At 40.8% G+C, this 13,922-nt stretch overlaps 1 protein-coding gene across 1 annotated transcript in view; it reads left to right on the plus strand.

Moving 5' to 3' along the window:
• Window positions 1-2,553: 2,553 nt before the first annotated feature.
• Window positions 2,554-13,922, plus strand: part of LOC126080869 (glycine N-acyltransferase-like) — a 34,752-nt gene continuing 23,383 nt past the window's right edge. The window contains exon 1 of the mRNA XM_049892062.1: window positions 2,554-2,632. The gene's annotated coding sequence lies outside the window, so the exon portion shown is untranslated. The remainder of the gene's footprint in view (window positions 2,633-13,922) is intronic.

A 13,922-nucleotide genomic window follows, 5' to 3' on the forward strand; every position in this document is an offset into this window, starting at 1 on the left:
TCACAGGTATAGGGGTTAGGATTCGAAGACATGTTTTGTTGGTACAGAAGAGCCTTTAATTCATAACAGTATCAGAATAGCTTCAATAACCATTGGCCTTGGAGAAAGCGTAATATAGGATGATAAAGACTTAAGCTCCTGGAGATAAGATTAAAAATCAATGTTCCAGGAGGGACAAGACTCCTGGAGAGGACATAGAAAAATATGTGCAAATTCTGATGTGGTGGTCCATTAACTGAATGGCTGGACACTAGCTGTCCATGTCCCTGAACTTCTGATTACAACCTTTCTTACTCCCCCGGCAATGGAATTATTAAGAAACCCCATAAGCAAGTTCAGGGGTGACAAGGGCCAGGTCCTGGAGAGTGGCAAACTTCCCTCTGTTTTTATATCTCACGGGAGTTGGAATGCAAAGGATTGTTTATACTAGCCATCCTTTCATGTCTGAGGTGGATAGAGCAAGTATTGGTCTGGGTAGTGGGGGTTTTGGAGTAGAAAGGTTTTGGGTTAAAATCCAATCTTATTCAGTCGCTCTGAGGCTCACTTTCCTCATCTATAAAAGTAAGACTTAGAAGTGTCTAGATTGAATCAGTGTTGTAATGTTTAACTGCAACCTCAGAATGCCCAGGGGATGGGGTGCAGTTTGCACTAATGGAGGAGGTTCCTAACAGCATTAGTCACTCCATGTAAGCTATTTGCTATTCTGTGTATATATAAGAAAGAAGACCAGATTCTCCAAATCAGATCTCACCCAGACCTCTCCCACCATCTTGCTTCTATTGCAGGCACTTGAGAACAAGCAAGGGGAAGAGGAGGATATTGTCTATGTAATGAGTGTAAGGGGCCCTGGTGGGGCAGTGGTTAAGTGCTCAGCTGCTAAGAGAACAGTTGGTATTTTGAAACCACTAGCTGCTCTGAGGGAGACAGATATGGCAGTCTGCTTTCATAAATATTACAGCTTTGGCAGCTTTATTCACAAGAGCAGAAAAGCAACCTCAGTGTCAATCAACAGATGAATGGATAAACAAACAGTGGAATGCTATACAACAATAAAGAACAATGAAGAATCTGTGAAACATCTTACAACATGTATGAATCTGGAGGGCATTATGCTGAGTGAAATAAGTCAATCACAAAAGAACAAATATTATATGAGACCACTATTAGAAAAGCTCATGAAAAGGTTTACACACAGAAAGAAACAATCTTTGATGGTTACATGGGAGGGGAGGGCTAGGGAGGGAAAAACACTAACTAGACAGTAGGTAAGTGGTAACTTTGGTGAAGGGTAAGACAGTACATAATACTGGGGAAGTCAGTACCACTTGACCAAGGCAAGGTCATAGAAGCTTCATAGACACATCCAAACTCCCTGACGGACCAAATTACTGGGCTGAGGGCTGGGGACCATCGTCTTGGGGTACATCTAGCTCAACTGACATAGTTTATAAAGAAAATGTTCTACATGCTACTTTGGTGAGTAGCATCGGGGGTCTTAAATGCTTGTGAGTGGCCATCTAAGACGTCCCACTGGTCTCACCCCAACTGCAGCATGGGAGAGTGAAGAAAACCAAAGACACAAGGGAAAGATAAGTCCACAGGACTAATGAACCACAACTCCCACAGCCTCCACCAGACTGAGTCCAGCACAACTAGATGGTGCCCACCACCAACTACTCTGACAGGCCTATACAACAAAATGAGATTTAATGAGCACTCTAGCCCAGAGGCAAGGATGAAAAGGCAAGAGGGGACAATAAACCTGGTAATGGGGAACCTAAGCTTGAGAAGGGGAGACTGTTGCCACATTGTGGTGTTGGCAACCAATGTCACAAGACAATATGTGTATTGTTTAGTGAGAAACTAATTTGCTCTGTCAAACTTCATTTAAAAGCACACACACACACACACACACACAAAAGATTACAGCCTTGGGAACACTATGGGGAAGTTCTGCTCTGTCACACGGGGTATCTGTGAGTCGGGATTAACTCAATGGCAATGGATTTCCTTTTTTATTTTTCGATGATATCACTGTCCTTCTTTGGGCTGTGGGTTTCATACAGCTTGGGTTTGTAGACTAATAACATGGCCTGTTGGGGCAAGGAGGAGCCCTGATGGTGCAGTGGTTAAGCGCTTGGCTTCTAAATGAAAGATCGATGGTTTGAACCCATCAGCTGTACCCCAGGAGAAAGATGTGACAGTCTGCTTCCAAAAAGATTATGGGCAGTGTCACTCTGTCCTATAGGGTCAACATGTGTTGGAACTGACTTGACAGCAACAGGTTTGGATTTTATTGCTGTTGGACCAAAGGGCAGCCTGGTATTTTGGAAAGAAAAGCTCAGGAGGCACACAGCCAGCTCGCAAAGTTTCAGAGCAGCTCCCTGAACGAGGCATGCAGAGGGGAGGGTTGCATTCCACTAGAGCTGACGTTCATCATTTTTTGTCAGCTTAGAGCAAGGTCTACACTACAAACCTCAGCTCAGCAATTCCCAGAGAAGATACACCAAAACGTGCTCTGCGAGACTGGTCAGCCGACTGCATTAAGTTTCACCTTCCAGAGGTCTGCTGCTCTGCTCTTCATTTGTTTCTGAGGACATCTGTGAAGACTGGGGTGAAGGCAGCTTTCCAGGTGAGGACCCATCTCAAAAAAGGGTGATCCTTGCTTTGTGACACCTCCTCCACTGAAATGAGACAAATCAAAATGTTCTGATCAAGTTCTGTGCTGAATATCCTGGCAGATAAAGCCCAGGGCAAAGGAATATCTTCAATTTTAAAAAACAAACACGGACACCTACTTTTTTGACATATTATAAAAAAAAATTGGAAGTTTTTTTGTTCCAACTAATAAATGAATGTGGAAGGATTTGGGTACTTTCTCGAAGCAGGTGGATAAATGGCAGACTGTGTCTTCAAGAAAGTTCCAAGTAACATTTATTTACCACTTGCTGTGTGGAGACACTATGCAAGTATTACCTTATTTAATCCATCTGGTTAAGTTCTAGAGCCCTGGTGGCACAGTGGCTACGAGCCCAGCTGCTAACCAAAAGGTCAACAGTTGAAATCCAGCAGTTCTCTGTCCTATGGGGTCTTTATGAGTTGGAATCCACTCAACAGCAATGGGTTTTTGGTTGTTGGTTACGTTCTAAGATGGGCAGCTTTTTCCCGGCAGGATTAATAAGGAAGTTGTCAGACTTCCAGTCAGAGAAGAAATATGCCAGTAAATTAAGACAAGAATGGAGACCAGGTTTATCGTCCATTGAAAGCATATTAAAAAAAACAAATTGACCCTAAAGATTGTACCTATAATGCTACCACCACCACCTATTTATTTCTTATTTTCCCACATTCTATTCTAAATTTATGCTTATGACATATATGAACTGGTTTATATCCTACATTTTCTCATTTTATTTTCATACTCTCTCTTATCTATACATAGTGGTTTTATATTACTGCCTTAGAGTTGCACCATTCTGATATTTGATATTACCTTTCCTTTCGCTGGACACTGAGATTTTGTTCAGTCCTTTTTTATGTTTGTGTGGCTTTTTCAAATTCTGCCTAAATTTCTTTTGTTTTCTTTGGATAAATCCCCACTTCTGGAAAGGTCAAATTCTGAAGTTCAATCGCAAAGATGTTGCTCATTGACCAGTTCTGGCAGCTCACAGTGAGTGTGTCAGATTTTCTGGAGAATCTCAGTCTCCAAACACAGCGACTGACCTTCTAACATCTGCAATCAGATGTTTACGGCCACTCGAATCTGTCAAGAGACCATCTGACTGTTGAAAAATAAAAATCGGCACCGTTTGTTGAAAAGACTCTTCTTTCCCCCACTGAATTGCCTCGGTATCTTTGCTGAAAATCAATTGACTGTAAATGAACGGTCCATTTCTCAAACTATTCCATTCCATTAATCCATGTGTCTTCCACGTAAGAGACCGAAGTTTGATTCCCTGTCAATGTACCGCAAGCATAGTCACCACCCATTTGTCAGTGGAGCTTGTGTGTTGCTACGATCCTGAACAGGTTTCAGTGGAGCTTCCAGACTGAAAGAGACCAGGAAGAAAGGCCCGATGATCTACTTCTGAAAAAATAGCCAAGGAAACGCTATGGATCACAATGGTCTGATCCTGTGGTATACGTGGGGCTGCCATGAGCCAGGGCTGACTCCATGGCAGCTAACGACAACATGCCAATACACCTTTGTCTTGATTACTGTAGCTTAATCGTATGTCTTGAAAACATGTAAATTTTAGAATTAGCTTGCCAGTTTCAACAAATAAAACCTGGGGCATTTTGTGATAAAATCTATGGATCAATTCTGGGCAGAGTGATACCTTAATAATATTGAGTCTTCTGATTTCTTTTTTCTCTGGGTGTCATTATGGATAGCTGTGATTGCTATGTCATTAAGTTCACTAATTTTTTCTTCTGCCATGGCTAATCTCCTGGTAATCACATCCAGTGTATTTTTCACCTTAGATACTGTATTTTTCATTTCTCTAAGGTCCATCTTGATTTTTTTAAGAATATATCTTCCAATGTTATTAACTAAAGCCTATAGGCACTGGCTTTGGGTTATGGTTAATATATTTACGGGCTTTAGTTAATAACTTGCATCCATACTGGCTCTACCGCAGGTAACAAATGTAGCACAGAAATGCAAGATGCTAATAGGAGAAACTGTGTGTAGAGGAGAGGGGATTCATAGTAACTTTCTGTACTTTCTGCACAGGTATTCTGAAACTTAAAACTGCTCTAAAAAGTAAAGTCAATTTAAAAAAGTCACATACTTCTGGCCTGGAGGGTAGCCTTTCATACCGCCTTCTCTTCAATGGCCAGTTTTAATGCAATATCCTCTCCAAACACTTCCCCAGTGTCTCCACTTAGAAGTAACTTCTTCCTCCTCCAAATATCACAGCTTCTAAAGAAAGCACTGCGACATAGCCACTTTTTCGCCTTTTTGTGTAGTTGCAATATTATGAGCTAGTTGTTTTGGTGATCACAATTGATGCAATAACTCAAATATGTAAAACTGCTGTTTTATACTACCTAGTAATTTCTATGGAGCCCCTGCTGGTGCAAACATTTACACACACGGCTGCTAACCAAAAGGTTGGAGGTTCCAACTCACCCAGAGGTACCTCAGAAGAAAGGCCTGGTGTTCTACTTCCAAAAAATCAGACACCGATTTTGGTGTCTGACACACATGGGGTCATCACGAGTTGAATCAACTCAGCAGCAATTGGTTAATAATCACTGCAGTACATATCACAGATCCAGGGGTGAGGATTAAAGATAAAGTCGAAGGTCCAGTGAGGCTCAGTGATAAACTGAGAACACCAGTTTGGAATAGGACTTGTTAATAAGAAAATGTTAATTGTTTATATTTTAGACCGTGTCAAAATGTCCTACATGAAAATGGCTGCTTTAAAACATCATGTACTGTCACCATGTCCTATGTGTGACTTAGTTGTTTCTAGCAGATATCATTGTTAGTTTTAGCCAGGTATCATTTCTCTTATTGTGAATTCCTAGAGGACGGGGTCCATATCTTTAATGTGTTATCTATCATATGCCCAAAACTCCTAGCTCAGGAAGTTTCTCAGAGGAAGAACTCAAAATATTTATTGAATAAATGAATAGATAACTGGGTGGATAAGTAGATGAATGGACACATGGATGGATAGTTGCTCAGTTTTCTAACTGATTCACAGAAGTCTACTTAATTTTTAACAAATCAGGATGGGGAGAATTCAGGTGGTCACCCTGAATATATCCCACAAATAATAACATTACTTATAATAGTACATATTGAGTACTACTTTTTGCCAGACATTCTGTTAAGGGTTAGGATGCAGTGTGTCATTTAACTCTTTGAAATAGATAGGATTATTCTCATCCCCTTTTAATAAATGTGGAAACTGAAGTACATTTAGTCTAAGTAACCTGAACAAGGTCAAAGAGTTTCTAAGTGCCTAGTCGTGATATGAGCTCAGTCTGACTCCAGTCTCTATATTATACTGCATGTAAAGAAAATCTTGGAGAGATTAAGTAAACTTGCTGAAGATCACACGGCTAAGAAGTGGAAAAGGTAGGATTTGATTTCAGGTCTGCCTGAGGTCAAGTCCAGGCTCTTCATCACTAGAATCGACTGCTCTTAGTTTTTTTTTTTTTTTATAACTTTTATTAAGCTTCAAGTGAACGTTTACAAATCCAATCAGTCTGTCACATATAAGTTTACATACATCTCACTCCCTACTCCCACTTGCTCTCCCCCTCCCGAGTCAGCCCTCCCAGTCTCTCCTTTCTTGACAATTTTGCCAGCTTCCCTCTCTTGCTATCCTCCCATCCCCCCTCCAGACAAGAGCTGCCAACACAATCTCAAGTGTCCACCTGATATAATTAGCTCACTCTTCATCAGCGTCTCTCTCCCACCCGCTGACCAGTCCGTTTCATTTCTGATGAGTTGCCTTCGGGGGTGGTTCCTGTCCTGTGTCAACAGAAGGTCTGGGGAGCATGGCCGCCGGGATTCCTCCAGTCTCAGTCAGACCATTAAGTTTGGTCTTTTTATGAGAATTTGGGGTCTGTATCCCACTGATCTCCTGCTCCCTCAGGGGTCCTCTGCTGTGCTCCCTGTGAGGGCAGTCATCGATTGTGGCCGGGCACCAACTAGTTCCTCCGGTCCCAGGACGATGCAGGTCCCCGGTTCATGCGGCCCTTTCTGTCTCTTGGGCTCTTAGTTGTCGTGTGGTCTTGGTGTTCTTCATTTTCCTTTGCTCCAGGTGGGTTGAGACAAATTGATGCATCTTAGATGGCCGCTTGCTAGCATCTAAGACCCCAGACGCCACATTTCAAAGTGGGATGCAGAATGATTTCATAATAGAATTATTTTGCCAATTGACTTAGAAGTCCCGGCAAACCATGTTCCCCAGACCCCCGCGCTTGCTCCGCTGACCCTTGAAGCATTCATTTCATCCCGGAAACTGCTTTTGGTCCAGTCCAATTGAGCTGACCTTCCATGCATTGAGTGTTGTCTTTCCCTTCACCTAAAGCAGTTCTTATCTACTGATTAACCAATAAAAAACCCTCTCCCACCCTCCCTCTCTCCCCCCCTCGCAACCACAAAAGTATGTGTTCTTCTCAGGTTTACTATTTCTCAAGATCTTATAATAGTGGTCTTATACAATATTTGTCCTTTTGCCTCTGACTAATTTCGCTCAGCATAATGCCTTCCAGGTTCCTCCATGTTATGAAATGTTTCACAGATTCGTCACTGTTCTTTATCGATGCGTAGTATTCCATTGTGTGAATATACCACAATTTATTTACCCATTCATCCGTTGACGGACACCTTGGTTGCTTCCAACTTTTTGCTATTGTAAACAGAGCTGCAATAAACATGGGTGTGCATATATCTGTTTGTATGAAGGCTCTTGTATCTCTAGGGTATATTCCCAGGAGTGGGATTTCTGGGTTGTATGGTAGTTCTATTTCTAACTGTTTAAGATAACGCCAGATAGATTTCCAAAGTGGTTGTACCATTTTACATTCCCACCAGCAGTGTATGAGAGTTCCAATCTCTCCGCAGCCTCTCCAACATTTATTATTTTGTGTTTTTTGGATTAATGCCAGCCTTGCTGGTGTGAGATGGAATCTCATCGTAGTTTTAATTTGCATTTCTCTAATGGCTAATGATCGAGAGCATTTTCTCATGTATCTGTTGGCTGCCTGAATATCTTCTTTGGTGAAATGTGTGTTCATATCCTTTGCCCACTTCTTGATTGGGTTGTTTGTCTTTTTGTGGTTGAGTTTTGACAGAATCATGTAGATTTTAGAGATCAGGCGCTGGTCGGAGATGTCATAGCTGAAAATTCTTTCCCAATCTGTAGGTGGTCTTTTTACTGTTTTGGAGAAGTCTTTAGATGAGCATAGGTGTTTGATCTTTAGGAGCTCCCAGTTATCGGGTTTCTCTTCATCATTTTTGGTAATGTTTTGTATTCTGTTTATGCCTTGTATTAGGGCTCCCATGGTTGTCCCAATTTTTTCTTCCATGATCTTTATCGTTTTAGTCTTTATGTTTAGGTCTTTGATCCACTTGGAGTTAGTTTTTGTGCATGGTGTGAGGTGTGGGTCCTGTTTCATTTTTTTGCAAATGGATATCCAGTTATGCCAGCACCATTTGTTAAAAAGGCTATCTTTTCCCCAGTTAATTGAAACTGGTCCTTTGTCAAATATCAGCTGCTCATACGTGGATGGATCTATGTCTGGGTTCTCAATTCTGTTCCATTGGTCTATGTGTCTGTTGTTGTACCAATACCAGGCTGTTTTGACTACTGTGGCTGTATAATAGGTTCTGAAGTCAGGTAAGGTGAGGCCTCCCACTTTCTTCTTCTTTTTCAGTAGTGCTTTGCTTATCCGGGGCTTCTTTCCCTTCCATATGAAATTGGTGGTTTGTTTCTCTATCCCCTTAAAATACGACATTGGAATTTGGATCGGAAGTGCGTTAAATGTATAGATGGCTTTTGGTAGAATAGACATTTTTACTATGTTAAGTCTTCCTATCCATGAGCAGGGTATGTTTTTCCACTTAAGTATGTCCTTTTGAATTTCTTGTAGTAGAGCTTTGTAGTTTTCTTTGTATAGGTCTTTTACATCCTTGGTAAGATTTCTTCCTAAGTATCTTATCTTCTTGGGGGCTACTGTGAATGGTATTGATTTGGTTATTTCCTCTTCGGTGTTCTTTTTGTTGATGTAGAGGAATCCAAGTGATTTTTGTATGTTTATTTTATAACCTGAGACTCTGCCAAACTCTTCTATTAGTTTCAGTAGTTTTCTGGAGGATTCCTTAGGGTTTTCTGTGTATATAATCATGTCATCTGCAAATAGTGATAACTTTACTTCTTCGTTGCCAATCCAGACACCTTTTATTTCTTTGTCTAGCCTAATTGCCCTGGCTAGGACTTCAAGTACGATGTTGAATAAGAGCGGTGATAAAGGACATCCTTGTCTGGTTCCCGTTCTCAAGGGAAATGCTTTCAGGTTCTCTCCATTTAGAGTGATATTGGCTGTTGGCTTTGCATAGATGCCCTTTATTATGTTGAGGAATTTTCCTTCAATTCCTATTTTGGTAAGAGTTTTTATCATGAATGGGTGTTGGACTTTGTCAAATGCCTTTTCTGCATCAATTGATAAGATCATGTGGTTTTTGTCTTTTGTTTTATTTATGTGATGGATTACATTAATGGTTTTTCTGATATTAAACCAGCCTTGCATACCTGGTATAAATCCCACTTGATCAGGGTGAATTATTTTTTTGATGTGTTGTTGGATTCTATTGGCTAGAATTTTGTTGAGGATTTTTGCATCAATGTTCATGAGGGATATAGGTCTATAATTTTCTTTTTTTGTAATGTCTTTACCTGGTTTTGGTATCAGGGAGATGGTGGCTTCATAGAATGAGTTGGGTAGTATTCCGTCATTTTCTATGCTTTGGAATACCTTTAGTAGTAGTGGTGTTAACTCTTCTCTGAAAGTTTGGTAGAACTCTGCAGTGAAGCCATCCGGGCCAGGACTTTTTTTTTGTTGGGAGTTTTTTGATTACCGTTTCAATCTCTTTTTTTGTTATGGGTCTATTTAGTTGTTCTACTTCTGAATGTGTTAGTTTAGGTAGGTAGTGTTTTTCCAGGAATTCATCCATTTCTTCTAGGTTTTCGAATTTGATAGAGTACAATTTTTCGTAGTAATCTGAAATGATTCTTTTAATTTCATTTGGTTCTGTTGTGATGTGGTCCTTCTCGTTTCTTATTCGGGTTATTTGTTTCCTTTCCGGTATTTCTTTAGTCAGTCTAGCCAATGGTTTATCAATTTTGTTAATTTTTTCAAAGAACCAGCTTTTGGCTTTGTTAATTCTTTCAATTGTTTTTCTGTTCTCTAATTCATTTAGTTCAGCTCTAATTTTTATTATTTGTTTTCTTCTGGTGCCTGATGGATTCTTTTGTTGCTCAGTTTCTATTTGTTCAAGTTGTACGGACAGTTCTCTGATTTTGGCTCTTTCTTCTTTTTGTATGTGTGCATTTATCGATATAAATTGGCCTCTGAGCACTGCTTTTGCTGTGTCCCAGAGGTTTTGATAGGAAATATTTTCATTCTCGTTGCTTTCTATGAATTTCCTTATTCCCTCTTTGATGTATTCTATAACCCAGTCTTTTTTCAGGAGGGTATTGTTCATTTTCCAAGTATTTGATTTCTTTTCCCTAGTTTCTCTGTTATTGATCTCTAGTTTTATTGCCTTGTGGTCTGAGAAGATGCTTTGTAATATTTCGATGTTTTGGACTCTGCAAAGGTTTGTTTTATGACCTAATATGTGGTCTATTCTAGAGAATGTTCCATGTGCGCTAGAAAAAAAAGTATATTTTGCAGCAGTTGGGTGGAGAGTTCTGTATAAGTCAATGAGGTCAAGTTGGTTGATTGTTGTAATTAGATCTTCCGTGTCTCTGTTGAGCTTCTTACTGGATGTCCTGTCCTTCTCCGAAAGTGGTGTGTTGAAGTCTCCTACTATAATTGTGGAGGTATCTATCTCGCTTTTCAATTCTGTTAAAATTTGATTTATTTATCTTGCAGCCCTGTCATTGGGTGCATAAATATTTAATATGGTTATGTCTTCCTGATCAATTGTCCCTTTTATCATTATATAGTGTCCTTCTTTATCCTTTGTGGTGGATTTAAGTCTAAAGTCTATTTTGTCAGAAACTAATATTGCTACTCCTCTTCTTTTTTGCTTATTGTTTGCTTGATATACTTTTTTCCATCCTTTGAGTTTTAGTTTGTTTGTGTCTCTAAGTCTAAGGTGTGTCTCTTGTAGGCAGCATATAGACGGATCTTGTTTCTTTATCCAGTCCGTGACTCTCTGTCTCTTTATTGGTGCATTTAGTCCATTTACATTCAGGGTAATTATAGATAAATACGTTTTTAGTGCTGTCATTTTGATGCCTTTCTATGTGTGTTGTTGACAATTTCATTTTTCCACATACTTTTTTGTGCCGAGGCGTTTTTCTTAGTAAATTGTGAGATCCTCATTTTCATAGTGCTTGACTTTATGTTAGTTGAGTCGTTACGTTTTTCTTGGTTTTTATCTTGAGTTATAGAGTTGTTATACCTTTTTGTGGTTACCTTATTATTTACCCCTATTTTTCTAAGTAAAAACCTAACTTCTATTGTTCTATATCGCCTTGTATCACTCTCCATATGGCAGTTCAATGCCTCCTGTATTTAGTCCCTCTTTTTGATTATTGTGATCTTTTACCTATTGACTTCCATGATTCCCTGTTATGTGTATTTTTTTTTTAATTAATCTTAATTTGTTTGTTTTTGTGATTTCCCTATTTGAGTTGATATCAGGACGTTCTGTTTTGTGACCTTGTGTTGTGCTGATATCTGATATTATTGGTTCTCTGACCAAACAATATCCTTTAGTATTTCTTGTAGCTTTGGTTTGGTTTTTGCAAATTCTCTAAACTTGTGTTTGTCTGTAAATATCTTAATTTCGCCTTCATATTTCAGAGAGAGTTTTGCTGGATATATGATCCTTGGCTGGCAGTTTTTCTCCTTCAGTGTTCTGTATATGTCGTCCCATTCCCTTCTTGCCTGCGTGGTTTCTGCTGAGTAGTCAGAACATATTCTTATTGATTCTCCCTTGAAGGAAACCTTTCTTTTCTCCCTGGCTGCTTTTAAAATTTTCTGTTTATCTTTGGTTTTGGTGAGTTTGATGATAATATGTCTTGGTGTTTTTCTTTTTGTATCAATCTTAAATGGGGTTCGATGAGCATCTTGGATAGATATCCTTTCGTCTTTCATGATGTCAGAGAAGTTTTGTGTCAGGAGTTCTTCAACTATTTTCTCTGTGTTTTCTGTCCCCCCTCCCTGTTCTGGGACTCCAATCACCCGCAGGTTATCCTTCTTGATAGAGTCCCACATAATTCTTAGGGTTTCTTCATTTTTTTTAATTCATTTATCTGATTTTTTTTCAGCTATGTTGGTGTTGATTCCCTGGTCCTCCAGATGTCCCAGTCTGCATTCTAATTGCTTGAGTCTGCTCCTCTGACTTCCTATTGCGTTGTCTAATTCTGTTATTTTATTGTTAATCTTTTGGATTTCTACATGTTGTCTCTCTATGGATTCTTGCAACTTATTAATTTTTCCACTATGTTCTTGAATAATCTTTTTGAGTTCTTCAACAGTTTTATCAGTGTGTTCCTTGGCTTTTTCTGCAGTTATCCTAATTTCATTTGTGATATCATTAAGCATTCTGTAAATTAGTTTTTTATATTCTGTATCTGATAATTCCAAGATTGTATCTTCATTTGGGAAAGATTTTGATTCTTTTGTTTGGGGGGTTGGAGAAGCTGTCATGGTCTGCTTCTTTAAGTGGTTTGATATGGATTGTTGTCTCCGAGCCATCACTGGGAAACTAGTTTTTCCAGAAAATCCACTAAAAAAAAATGCAGTTAGATTCCTATCAGAGTTCTCCCTCTGGCTCAGGCTATTCAGATGTTAATGAAGCCGCCTGGGGAGGGTGGGGGAGGGAACAGAGAGATAGGAGAGTAGCACCTCAGAATATAGCCAGAGTTGCTTGTCTTGCTTGGAATGACTATTATATCTGAGATTCCCGCGGGCGCGCCGCCTATGTGTGCTGGCTGTGTGGAGATTGCCCCTGGGGGGTCTGGCCAGCTGGAGTCACGGTCAGATCCTCCGCTTCCAGCCCCACGCCCAGCGTCAAGGCTCCCCTACTGGGACGATGCCCTCTCGACTCCAAAATCAGTCGCTGCCTCCCGGGGACTTCTCGTCCCTCCAGCCGCGTGGCCGTGCCGCCCCCGAGAACCAGTTGGGCCTCCTCCCGGGGTTAGTTCAGATGGGTGGAGCAGCTCCCCGTGCTTGTGCCGTGACCGAGTGTCCCGGCTGGGATGCTGTTCTCCCCGCTCCAATACCAGTCGCTGCCTCCCAGGGACTTCTCCTACAGGCTGCGTCCCACACCGCCCGCATGACCCGGATGGTCTCCTTCCCGGGGTTAGTTCAGGGGGGTGGAGCAACTCTCCGTGTTTATGCCGTACCTGCGTCCAGTCCAAATCCCTGCGGGACGGTTCCCTGGCTCGGACGCTGCTCTTTCTGCTCCAAGACCAGTCACTGCCTCCTGGGGACTTCTCCTACCGGCTGCGTCCCACACCGCCCGTGGGACCGGCTGGTCCCCCTCCCGGGGTTAGTTCAGGGGGGTGGAGCGGCTCTCTGTGCTTGTGCTGTACCTGACTGGTACGCTGGCTCCAGGCTCTGGAAACAATCACTGCTTCCCCGTATTAGTTCGTTCTCCATCTCTAAATCTGTGTTTGTTGTTCAGGGTTCGTAGATTGTTATGTATGTGATCGATTCACTTGTTTTTCCGTGTCTTTGTTGTAAGAGGGATCCGAGGTAGCGTCTGCCTAGTCCGCCATCTTGGCTCCGCCCCCTGCTCTTAGTTTTTATCTGATGGAAATTATTCTGATCATATTTCATTCTTTGCTTAGACTTCCAAAAAGGTCAGATTCAAATTTTAACCCTCTTCTCACCAAAGCATAAAACACTATTAGTTGTAATCTAAACGTCAGACTCCTTTCATATTGTTTTCCTACAGTTTCCTATTGCCTGACTTTCCCCATGTGTCTGTGTGTTTTTTTTTTTTTTAATATAAATTATGATGTACTACATGCATTTCTGGAGTGCAAAGTACATATCAGAGCCTTTTTTAATGAGTTGGGGGAGTAATTAATTAACACAGAGTTTATGATATAAACTTGACCTCTGGCTCTTGACAGCAAGATTCCACTGGAAACAACCCATTGCTGTTGAGTCAAATTCCGACTCAAAGCAACACTATAGGACAGAGCAGA

This window comes from Elephas maximus, chromosome 7, assembly GCF_024166365.1.
Source record: "Elephas maximus indicus isolate mEleMax1 chromosome 7, mEleMax1 primary haplotype, whole genome shotgun sequence".
In the NCBI taxonomy this organism is placed as follows: Eukaryota; Metazoa; Chordata; class Mammalia; order Proboscidea; family Elephantidae; genus Elephas; species Elephas maximus.